At 38.3% G+C, this 11,625-nt stretch overlaps 1 long non-coding RNA gene across 1 annotated transcript; it reads left to right on the forward strand.

Moving 5' to 3' along the window:
- Positions 1-6,018: 6,018 nt before the first annotated feature.
- Positions 6,019-6,660, forward strand: LOC103702093 (uncharacterized). The gene is made up of 2 exons (XR_005510939.3): positions 6,019-6,344; positions 6,440-6,660. It is a non-coding gene; the product is annotated as an uncharacterized LOC103702093 (long non-coding RNA).
- The last annotated feature ends 4,965 nt before the right edge of the window (positions 6,661-11,625 follow it).

The following is an 11,625-nucleotide window of genomic DNA, read 5'->3' on the forward strand; positions in this document are numbered from 1 at the left end:
AAAATTTTGCACATTATGCAATGAACTTTAATAATGAGCAAACATATTAATACGCCGCTACTAACACATATTGCATATTAAGCAATGAATCTTAATAATAGTTGAGTACATTAATAACAATACTATTAAGATCGGTATCCATATGGCTGGCAAATAGAAAACTCTGGTCTCCATTTTAGATTATACAATGGATAAGAAAAAGTTTCAAGCCAGTCTTGCAGATAAGACCTTCAACGTTATGAATATTATGACAAATCACTTGACCCTTACAAATGTCATTCACCTTTATTTCTTCCTTTCTCAGAGTTGTGGCCATCCAAGGAAGAAGAATAGCTGCTCAAAGTCTATTTTTCAAATCAACATGACTTCGATCGCCATCACTACTTCTTAAGGGTCATAAGTTGAGAAAAATGTGCAAAAATTATATTTTTCCTTTTTTTTGCGCACTTGTTTAGCATTTATATTTGATGTAAAATACTAAATAGAAAGAATTTTCTTAGAACCCACTTGGAAATCATGCCTGAAATTGGGACCAAGTTGCGAAATTGGTATTGGTTTATTAAGAACGGACGAAACGGCACCGGGGTGGGGCTGTCCTCTTCCCTCCCCGCCACCACCCACCACCAAACCTCCCCGGAAAAAGAAAAATAACTCCACTTTACTTTGACCCGAAGAAAGCTAAAACAAAATTTAAAATTTTAAAACAAAATCTAACATAAAAAAATCTTTTCAAAGAGATAAAACCAACACGCATAGACTACGTACGTAATGGATGGAACGAAACCAACATGATGCATCATTGGACTAATAATTTTCATGTAACGAAAAGCTCTAAGTTAGCTCCATTACGCGTCCAGAATAAGATATTCTATGACGAATCATCTTGAAGCGTTTGAACATGTTCAGTGTTTCTCTAAGATCTCGATCAGCTTCATATCTGATTCGAGGAACACCAAACAATTATATGATCCTAGCAAAGCAAGTTGTTATCTCCACTAACCAACCTGCATTTCTAATGGAACAAAAATACCATAACCAAAATCAAATTTATGACCAGATCTTGAGCACAGCATGTCGCCCGATCCAAGCACCGTGAATTTCTAATTCCATTGCATAATGCGGGGTGTAATCTATTAGAAGTTTCTCTTTAACCACACTCTCAGGGGGTTTGGATTGGAACTAAGTCTTCCTTGGCAGCTAGGGATGAGGCAGAAATGAGGCAATGCGTGACTCAGCATGAATGTGAATGGAGAAAATGATGAAGGTAACAACACGGACTAGGAAAAACTAGCAGTTAAGGAGATCGTCACAGATCGATATACTTCCCTCAGTCATACTTTGAGATGTATGATGGAGAGAAGTATACTTGTATATAGATTATGTATGTATGTATATATGTATGTATTTTTGTTTGTTTGTTGGACACGACCAAAATATGTATGTATTTATGATGCTGCAAGAGCAATGAAACTAGTAGCGCTTATTCAAATTGTGCCTGCTAGAAAAGAAATTCTAAGAATTTGTGCTTGGAGAAGCTGCAAGCACTCATAAAGAACTTGAAATGGCAACAAGAAATATGGCCATCTTTCACGTATGAAGTAGGAGAAGCAAATTACATTTATATACAGAAGAATCAATCTCTTATTACATTATCCAAATAACATGACAATAATGTTTTCTTTTTTCTGCAAGAAAATGTCACGATAATAACGGTCAACTGAATAACATCGCAATGGCACAAATTCTATTTACTGTAAAACAAAATAAGTAGCAAAATAACCTCCATAAAAATTTCTTTTCCTGCCTGTGACTAATAGTACGTACGTATTGCAATTCCTGACATAAACAGAACTGCAAGTATAGCAAGCAGTGGTTGAATTAGATGGAGTAAAATAACCTTTCTATAAATTATTTGCATATGATGTATTTAGTAAGGATTTATAAGAGCAAAGTGTTCAATGAGTATAACCATGGTCCTGGATGTCCTAGAAAAAAATCCATGCTACTATTCACAAACTACCTGCATATCTTAGTTTTTTGCGAGAAAGCAGCATTCCTGGTTACATCACAACCTAACAGGGCAAGAGTTCACCACAATTTCTTTAGTGTTGGGAGTTCATCAAAGAAGAACATAAAGCTACCGATCTAAGATGAATATACAAGCAAACATCAGAAACATGCAGCAATAGCAAAAAAACTACATCTTCTACCCTCCAAAAAAGGGAAAAAACATCTCTAGGAATTAGAATGGAAAGATATTGAAGAAAAAGAACAAGGAAATGCCACTCACAGCCTGCCAAAGAACAGGCCGAAGAAAACTAGCCAAACCTCGTTCCACAAAACCGCAAAGCGAAGGAAGATGAAAAGGGAAAAGCCAAACGCAAAGAAATAGAAGCGAACACCCGGTTCTTTAGCGGGCCGTGCCAGGCCTTAATATTTGGGCTTGTAAACTAGGTCTTGAGGAACTTTTAAACCGTGAGACATTTTACATATACAAAATAAATAAAAATTTTGTCAATCTGAATCCCATCTATTTATTAAATGGATGGATCTGAATCAAAAATTCAGATCTGAACCTAATCATTTTATTAAATATATAACCTAATCCGATCTACAACAAGTTGAGCCAAGTTAAAAAATGTGGTTAAGCATTGCCATCCCTAATTTTAATGCAATGACAGCATACATGTATAATATTCGAAATGTTAAAACTGTGGACTGCAAGCAGAGAGTTTGGCAATTTATTGTGCTGTGGCAACGTTGTGCCGCACCTGGTCAATAGATCACACGCATGGTTAGTTGAGAGGTCACACCTACAAGTCTTTTAATCATGTCAACGTCCGGATACCAAGCAAACCAGATGAAAACAGCATGAAAGGATCGCAGGTTTTTACTATGAAATTTCATGGAGAAACAAGTCATCACATTCAGCGATAAACTTGCAGCAATAGCATAGAAATACCGACTAAGAAGGAGATATTTTCTTTTGTTTTTTTTTTTCTTTGATGACACAAGGAAAAAGAAACAAAAGCGCAAAGAGCATGGGAAAAAAAATAGGGAAAAATCAAGAGCCCCGCATGCAGGGAATGCCCAAAGCATCCTTCTGCAATAGCAAGGCAAGCTCCGCAGTGAACATATTAGAGTAGTAGAAATCAAAGTTAGAGTGTGTCGAAGCGAGCCAATCAGCTACAGAATTGCCATCGATGGGGCAAGCCATCAAATGCCCTTTAGAAGCGGATGAAGTGTCGAATTGGAATAGTATCTTGCAATCCCCTTCAAGACTAGATGGTGAGGGAGGCGCTGGTATTGGAGTAGTCTATGAAAATCAGACCCGAGGTTTTAGAAAAATAATAAAAATTACTTTTCCATCCCTCTAAAGACTCCACCGTAACAAAAAGTCATTGTTAATTAAATCTAAAACATCCGGTTCTCATCCCCTGCGTCGAACCACCGCCGAGCCCTCTCCTCACTTTCCTCTCTCTTTCTTCTGCTTCTCCGGTGGCTAGCGCACCACCCCGGCTGAGCACCACCGCCTGAAGCCCCTCCTCCCTCAATTTTCTCTGTGCGCCCTATTTCCTCTGTATCGAGAGCCCCTCTCTTCGTCAAAAGCTGCCGTCGCCGCCGCCGCAAGGTCCACCGCCACTGCAGCTGCCCCGGGGAACTCCCATTCCCCCTATTGATCCTCTAGTCCAAGCCAATCGAGCCCGTTTCTTTTTCCCTGTTTCAAGCAAATCGAGAATGTCCTCGGTTCCCCCTTCTGGCCGGCCACCGCAGCCGCCGTCGGCCACCCAGGTCTGGCCACCGCCACCCTTCCCCGGCTTTTGCTCTCCTCTTCCCTCTCTTCCTTCCCTTCTTTTTAGTTCTCTTTTTTCTTCCTATTGTTAGTTTCCTTTATTTATTTATTAATCCCTATAAATATATAGATTCTATTGTTCTTTTCTAATTTCTAATTCCTCTCCCCGGCCCATAGACTAGATATAGTAATGATTTATACCACTATGACTGGCCAAACCCAAACCCTTGACTGAACTCGAGCTAAGATTCTATCTTCTCTTTCTTTTTCTCTCTTTGAACAGGCTCATGGATCTTAGTGTAAGCTTTGCTTTTCTTGTTACTCGGATCCAAATTACCCTCTGTTTGGAGGCCTTGAACCGCCCCAATAACCGGACGGTAGATCAGCCCATTACTTCAGTCCCAGGTAGATCTTTTTAAATTTGGATACTATTGATCTTCACCTAATCAGTCGAATTCTCCTTACTCAGACTGACCTGGATAATCAGGCACTATCACTGACCGACCTAATTTGGGGACATAAGGCCGTTTTCCAATAGTGTTTAATTTTTTTACTTCGCTTGGCTTTTAAAATAATGATGAAATTAATGATATTTTAATAATATTAAAATAGGTGCACTCAGACTCGTCTGGCTGCATTGAGATTTTTGAAGTGAGAAGAGGTAAATAACCTAATGCTTCGAAGTGTGTTTTTCAAATTTTTTGATAAAATAATAATTAGTTGATTGAATTTTGATATTTATTTTATACTTAGTTAAACAGGTCATGCATATTAATGTTATGGTAGTAATTAGTTTAAATTATGTTATGTGTTATAAAATTTGAAAAATATGACCGAACAAATTATAATTTTTTTTTTATATGTATGTATTTTTTTCACGGCTATGATCTGGCCACACAAATAGAAATTATTCGTTGGCTTTGCTGACTTGTATTATGAGAAATTGATTTCGACCTAGCACGAAGGACAGTATGTTAGGCCACCCAATAGGATCTAAAGTACGATCCTACATTCCCCAAGCAATTAGAATGCCATCATCACGGTCGAATCCTGATCCAACGGTCATATTAGCACCTCTATCCATCAACGATGGGCTCAGCCTTCCATCAACTCATCAAGTGCGGTCCGAGTCGCTCTGGTGACCATCAGCCGTTGGTGGCGTTCACGTGGCCCAACGTCACGGCCGTACGATGGCCCCATGCAAACCGAAAACTTTAAGCAGGGCCACTTGTCCCTTTCCTTCCCACTATACCCACCCAGAATGTCGACATTTTCGTGCCCACGGAAGGCGTTGAACTTCCCTTCTCTTCCCAAAATCTCACGACGCCGCACGGAGGCGGCCTGGTACTTCCCGCCACCGCCCAAAAAAATGAGGACATCATGTCCTCATGCACGGCTCCATCTCAACTCTTTGGACTTTCCGCCATAATTTACCAATAATAACCCTTCGAATACGCCAAAAATACCCTGACCGGGTCCTGGTCTGGGTTTCACCGCCGGTTTAGCTTCAAATGAAATTTGAACCCCGCAAAATTTGCCCAGCCTACAAAGAACAAGTTTAGGTCTACAAAGAGCACCACCCAATCCAATATGGTTAAAAATTAGGATATGAATCCAAATTTGATTCGCTTATTCAACAGATTTAAGTAATGCAAGATCTACATTATGGTCAAGCTTCATTCAATGTTAGAATTATTAGATGATATCTCTAAGTTATATCTAGTTGGTCTTGCTCTAATATGAAAATACTACTAGTTCCAACTTCGATGCTGAAAGATCTTATCTCACAAACTAGTACATCACATAGCAAGTCTAGATAAATAGCTGATATTACAGCCTATCAATTCCATGTTGCCATATGGTATGATGGAGTAGAAGACTTTAGGAGCAGAAGTAGAGCCACTATGGATCTAAATTAATATGGGACCAGTTTTACATTTGCATGCACCCCACCGAGCTGAAGAATTAAAGCCACTGCACATCCAAATTAATAGGGCCGAGTTATTACATTTGCACCCTACGGAGCTTCAGGCAAAACAAAAAATTGTATTAGACGGTTTGAGACTTGGACGTACGTGAACCGCTTTGCACGGTTGTTTTGGCCTACGAAGAGCAAACTATCCCGATGGTGGGTATGTTGGTCATATCACGCAAGAGGTAACATCAACTTTTTATGATAACACGCAACTTTATTTTAAAACAATAGATTGTATCACAAGGTGCTTAGTTAATTGATATTTTAACCGTAACTTTCCATGTCTCATCAGCATCCAGCTCCGGCCGCAGTTTGATAACTTTCTCAAAAGAGAGTTGAGAAAAGGAGCAAAGAGATCGGACCGGAGATGGGAAGCTGGGACGCTGTAATCTCTGCAGTGTTGGGTGTGATCATGAGGAAGAGCATCTGCCGGTTCCAGGAGATGGGGAAGGTGGCCATGGAGTTCATGTCGGTCCTCTCGACGGCGGTCTGGTTTTCCGGCCTGGTTTTCCGGCGGCCGGTTTCAATTCCGACCAGGTACTCCCCCTCGTCATCCATGGTGGCCAGGCATGACAGGTAGGCCAAAATCTAGTCAAAATCTTGAAGCCCAAACTGTGATCTCTCCTTAACTCATTTGTCCCCTCTGGCTCTGAGTTGCACCTCGTGTTCAGGTCTACGACATATCAAGTGGTGTGACAAGGTGAGGGCGAAAGCAGATGTGTCTCAAATTAGGCTTCGCCTGTATGGATTTTGTTTTGTTTTCGGTTGTGTGAAACTAGCACCGTATGTCTCGGTCGATGGTGTTTCTTTTATGCATTTGCTTAGTTTTTCTTGAACAAACTCTTTGCATGCTGTTGTTTGAAGGCAATAAAGATCGTATAGACGTGACATATATCCAGTGTTTTTGGAAATTGAATTATGAGAACATTCTCTTTTGTGTCTGTGGCATTTGGGTGGGTTTTGTTTCCAGGTTTGACAAATGTGGGGATAGTCGATCTTGTGGTGGACTTTGATCTAGGTTGTCTGGGTGGAGCTTGTTCTGGTGATCAGGGAGTTTTCGGGCTAAGATTTGGTTATGGTGTGGAATTTGGTTTCGTTTTTGAGATCAGATATTGTTCTTTTAGGTACGTTATTCTACCAAAGGATTGTAAGCTATGAAATGTCGATAAATTTAGGTTTAAGTATGCCAGCTGCTGCTACGATTTAATCATTAAGAAGGAGATCTTTTTCAGTTATTTGTTTGTTTAGTAACCAAGTTTGAGGAATGAAATGGCCTGTAAGCAGTTACAGTGATCAATATGAATTAAATGCTGTTGCGGTTCAAAATTTATTGAGTAAAACCGCTTCTCAAAAGTAGAAAATAAAAAGAGTTAAACGCTAGTTTGCTGTGGGAGTTTTCACGTTTATATGTCTTTCTGCAGATAAATTAATATTGCTGGTTTCATACAAGACTACCAGATCCATGGATCGTTTCATCAGGTTTCATCGGTACAATCTATATATATAATCCTGTGCCATTCTTTTATTTTACGATAAGGAAAAAGAGAATGAAAAGCATAAATAGTTGTGAAAACATTCCAATTCTATGAATAATCAATCTCATGTACAAGAACAAAAAAAAACATGACCGATTCACACCAATTACTTTATTGGCAAAAGTACCGTGAATTTTAATTATATATCTTGCTCATTGATCCGTTCTTTTTGGTACACAAAGGCTAATATATAGGAGCAAGCTATTCTCTTTATCCAAAAAAAAAAAAAAAAACAAGAAGAGGAAGAAAAAGCTAGCTAATTGCTTCTCAAGAATAAAAGGAAAAAGAAAAATAAAAGTCAGCAACTGTAAATGACTTTTCATTTGTTAAGTAACCATTCAAAAACTACAATTATATCTACCCTTTCTTTGATGCATGTGCCTGTCAAAATGTGGGCTATAACCAGTGATTGTTAGGCTTTTCATAATGATGGGATATGAGCATATCATTTATCAGCCCTTCAATATTATTCATGTATATAAATAATGACACTACAATCTTGTTTTAGTTATTTCCATCGAAGGATAGGCCTTTTGAACATAGTTTTTTCTATGAGTTATTCATCTTGCCATGCGATCTGTTAGTTGCCTGTCAATATATCAAGGTGGGGATTCTTCTTTTTTTCCCCATAATTTCTCGTTTGCTACGTGATCAAGAAAGCAACCTCAATAGCCAACGTATCTCCAGTTCAAATTATATTTGTAAGACTCCTTGCACAGCTTTGCAGTGCAGTTTATAAGGTATGTTCTTTAATTGAAATTAGTCCTATCTATTCTTATCATATTTCTTGCATTGCATCGTCCTTCAACAGCATTTTAATTAGATAAATTTGCATCAACGCCTCCATCTTGTTAACACAAAATTTTCCACTGAAGTGAAATAAGGAAGGTGCATTCATTCTTGGGGGTTTTCATTGTTACATGTGATTATGATTATTAAGGAAAAAACATCACATTTTAGTGAGACCTGCAATTTTGTTCAAATCTAATTATTTGGAGCAGATGCACATGGAAATGGGCAGATCATACAAATGTTTGACATGGATTTTTGGAAACACAACGAGAAAATAAATTAGGAGTTTGTTGCATGAAGATCAGAAGTTGCATATGTAAGGGATAGAGAGGTGGTAAGCTCGTTAGGTAATGATGAACAAAGAAGTGCTGACGATATTTGAATCAGAAAATAATAAGGGCTGTATTTTTTGGACAAGAGAGGAGGAACTAAGAAAATGCAGTCAGGAGCTGGAGGAGAAAAGGATTGAGAGAGCTCTTGTTGACGGAAAGAGCAACACCTGATTGAGCAAGATTTGTAGAGCCCTAGAGACCATAAAGCAAATTTGGAATTGGGCAGATCAGAACAGGTTAGTCCTTATGGTATCATAAAAGCAAACAAGTAATATATACAATAATTTTTTGATAGAGTTTTGCTCGTGATGATATTTCTTCATATTTTGAAGTACACGTGATAGCATGCTTTTTTTTTTCAGATACTTCATCAGATTTCTCTTTAAAGTTTTTCCTTTCACAATACCTTTCTTTTGTTGTCCTTTTAAAAAAATTACCTTTCTCTTGGAAACTTCTCACATGAAGCCCTAGGGAAAAACCAAATCATACATTATCCCTCTGAAGGAACAACAAGCGTTAGTGTACACGCATGATATAGATAACCAATGCCATTCATGAGTACTTTAAAGAGGGGAGCTTTGTACAAGCTACTTTTCAGTTTTATAGCATCAGCTCTCCATGGATCTTTCCTAATTCATAGAACTTGCTCCAATTATTGATGCAAACTACATGCATTAATTAAATATTCTTGTTAAACGGGTGTGATCATACCAGCACTAGAGCACTGGATCCCATCAGAAGTATTCTTGCTGAACACCTTCCAAAGGATGAACCTCTACTTCTGCATTTCTCGATGCCTGTATTCTGAAGGCAGTTATGCTATCATCTACCTTTTAATCTTGCCATGATTTTGTCTTAAAATGTAGGGTTATTGGCAGCTCCAATCCGAGCCTTTCAATGCGAGCTGATCATAGGATGAATCATCGATTTTCTTTGGAGAAGTTATTTATCTGGGCAAATGAAATTTATGTTGATCATTTCTGCTGCTGGAGTAATTCTGCTCATATTACCATCATGGCTGCTTTATTTTTCTGCCATCCCTAGTGTTTTCTGTCTGCAGTGGGTTTCTTTTTCTAATTAAAAGAAGTTATGTGAAGATACTGGCCGAAGGTTCTTATGTGAAAAATATCATATCACATTTGGGACTATCATTTTTTTTTTTTGAGAAAAGGACCTGAGATTAACATGAACGTAATAATTGTCAGGCATTACTTCTGGACTACATCTTTGCATAAACTAAAGCTTTCTAATTGTCTAGGCAATTATCACAGTCAACAAGCTAATATCATGGATATCCTTGCGACTGCCTGCTGCTCGTTTTCACTGATGAGATATGTTGTAATTCAGGTTGGTCGCAAACTATCTAACGAATATTTGCATTATCTTCATAATCATGATCAGGGCATACCAAGGCTTGTGGTGCAGGCCAGCATCATTTTGTGAACCGCTAGTTCATGTATGTTTTAAGTTTTCAAGTTCATCTTTGTGTGTGTGTGTGTGTGTGTGTGTGTGTGTGTGTGTGTGTGTGTGTGTGTGTGTGAGAGAGAGAGAGAGAGAGAGAGAGAGAGAGAGAGAGAGAGAGAACTAGAGAACGTTCCAAGATTTGAACTTAGAACCTCCTCTAACAATAGGCTATTGTCCAATTTGCAAAATTTCTGTTTGTCTGGTACACTGCATTGTCCATGGATGGCTCTCATTTACAGGCCATGCGCATATATTTGATCTTTCTTCTTTGCCTTCCAAGTCAAAGATATCCACTGATTGATAAGGAAAATCCCTGGAATGATTCATCCGAGATAAAAGGCTAGACTGCTAAAGGTGTTCACTGCCACTCCTATGAATTGGATCAAATGTGGCTGTGCCGTAAATCAAAGAGACCCCCTCTCTCCATTCTTATTTACAATTACTGCAGACGTTTTGTGTTGCATGATTAACCTTGCAACGAGAAGTCTTCTAACAGCACTTGGTAAAATGGGGAAGAATCCAGGAATTTCCTGCTTGTATTCAGCAGATGATACAATCTTGTTTTGTGAAGGTGATTTGTACTACCTAAAAGCCTTGAAGTCAATCCTATATAGCTTTGAAAGAGTGTCTCATCCGAAGATAAATTATAATAAGGGCTCTATTATTTGTTCGGGGTCGAGGAAAATAATCAAGCTTTGTTTGCTGTTGCTTTGGATTGCAGGTTGGAAGAAATGCCAATTAAATATTTAGGCCAGTCACCTAGTCTTATAAAAATCAGAAAACAAGATTCGCAGGCACTCATTGATAAATTTGAGAAAGGGTTGGAGAGATGGAAAGTTAAATTTCTTTCCATGGCCCGTCATGTTACGCTGGTGAATAAGCTCTCGAATATCTCCATTTACTGTATATCTTTGTTTCAGATTCCTAAGTGGGTGCTGAAAAGATCCGATGCTGCATCTGGTTTCTCTTAATCAAAATAGGAAGGAGGATTAGGAGTGAAGAATTTAGAGGAAATGAATCAGGACCAACTAAGCTAATGGATATGGAGATATCGCCAAATCCATTTTTGTATCTATAGGGATTGAATCTAGAAGATGGAAAAGCAATCAGATTTTGGGAAGATTCTTGGGTTAGTGATCTTCCGTTATGCTCTTTATGTGAGAATCTATGTAGGCATATGTTTAGCCCCATATTAGATATATACTGGATAAATTTTGGATACTTCTTCAAGATCAAAGAACTCAAGTAATATTTTTTAGCTAGCTTTTTAAAGTAAGATCTGGAATCATTACAAATGATATCAAAGTGGATCTGGCCCATAATATATGTGAAAAACGAGACATACAAGACATTGCAGCATGGCCTCGTTTGGATTGGCCGCAGACTAATTGTGGTATTTGTGATTGAATTTACATTCTTAGCTTGGTGTATGGGGTAGAATGTTTCTAGAGTTTGACCAACCACAAGAATCCATAAGCAATCTCTTCTTGAGCTGCGGTTTTGCAAGGTGAATTGGGAATGAGGGTCAAAAAGAAGACGGGTGTGAAATGTAGAATTCCCTCTTTCATCTCTTTATGGATAGAATGGAAGAAAAAGAAAGTACCTCCAAACTCGAAAGCAGGTTATTTACCCAAAAAAAAAAAATCAGGCTAAGATTTGTACAATCCAGAACCTCACCCAAAAAGAATACTCTAAAGGTTTTTTTTTGGATTTATTAATCCTTTATAAGTACCC

The sequence above is a fragment of the Phoenix dactylifera genome, chromosome 8 (assembly GCF_051530095.1).
Source record: "Phoenix dactylifera cultivar Ajwa chromosome 8, Ajwa_hap1_PhDact_Kaust_v1.1, whole genome shotgun sequence".
Taxonomy (NCBI): Eukaryota; Viridiplantae; Streptophyta; class Magnoliopsida; order Arecales; family Arecaceae; genus Phoenix; species Phoenix dactylifera.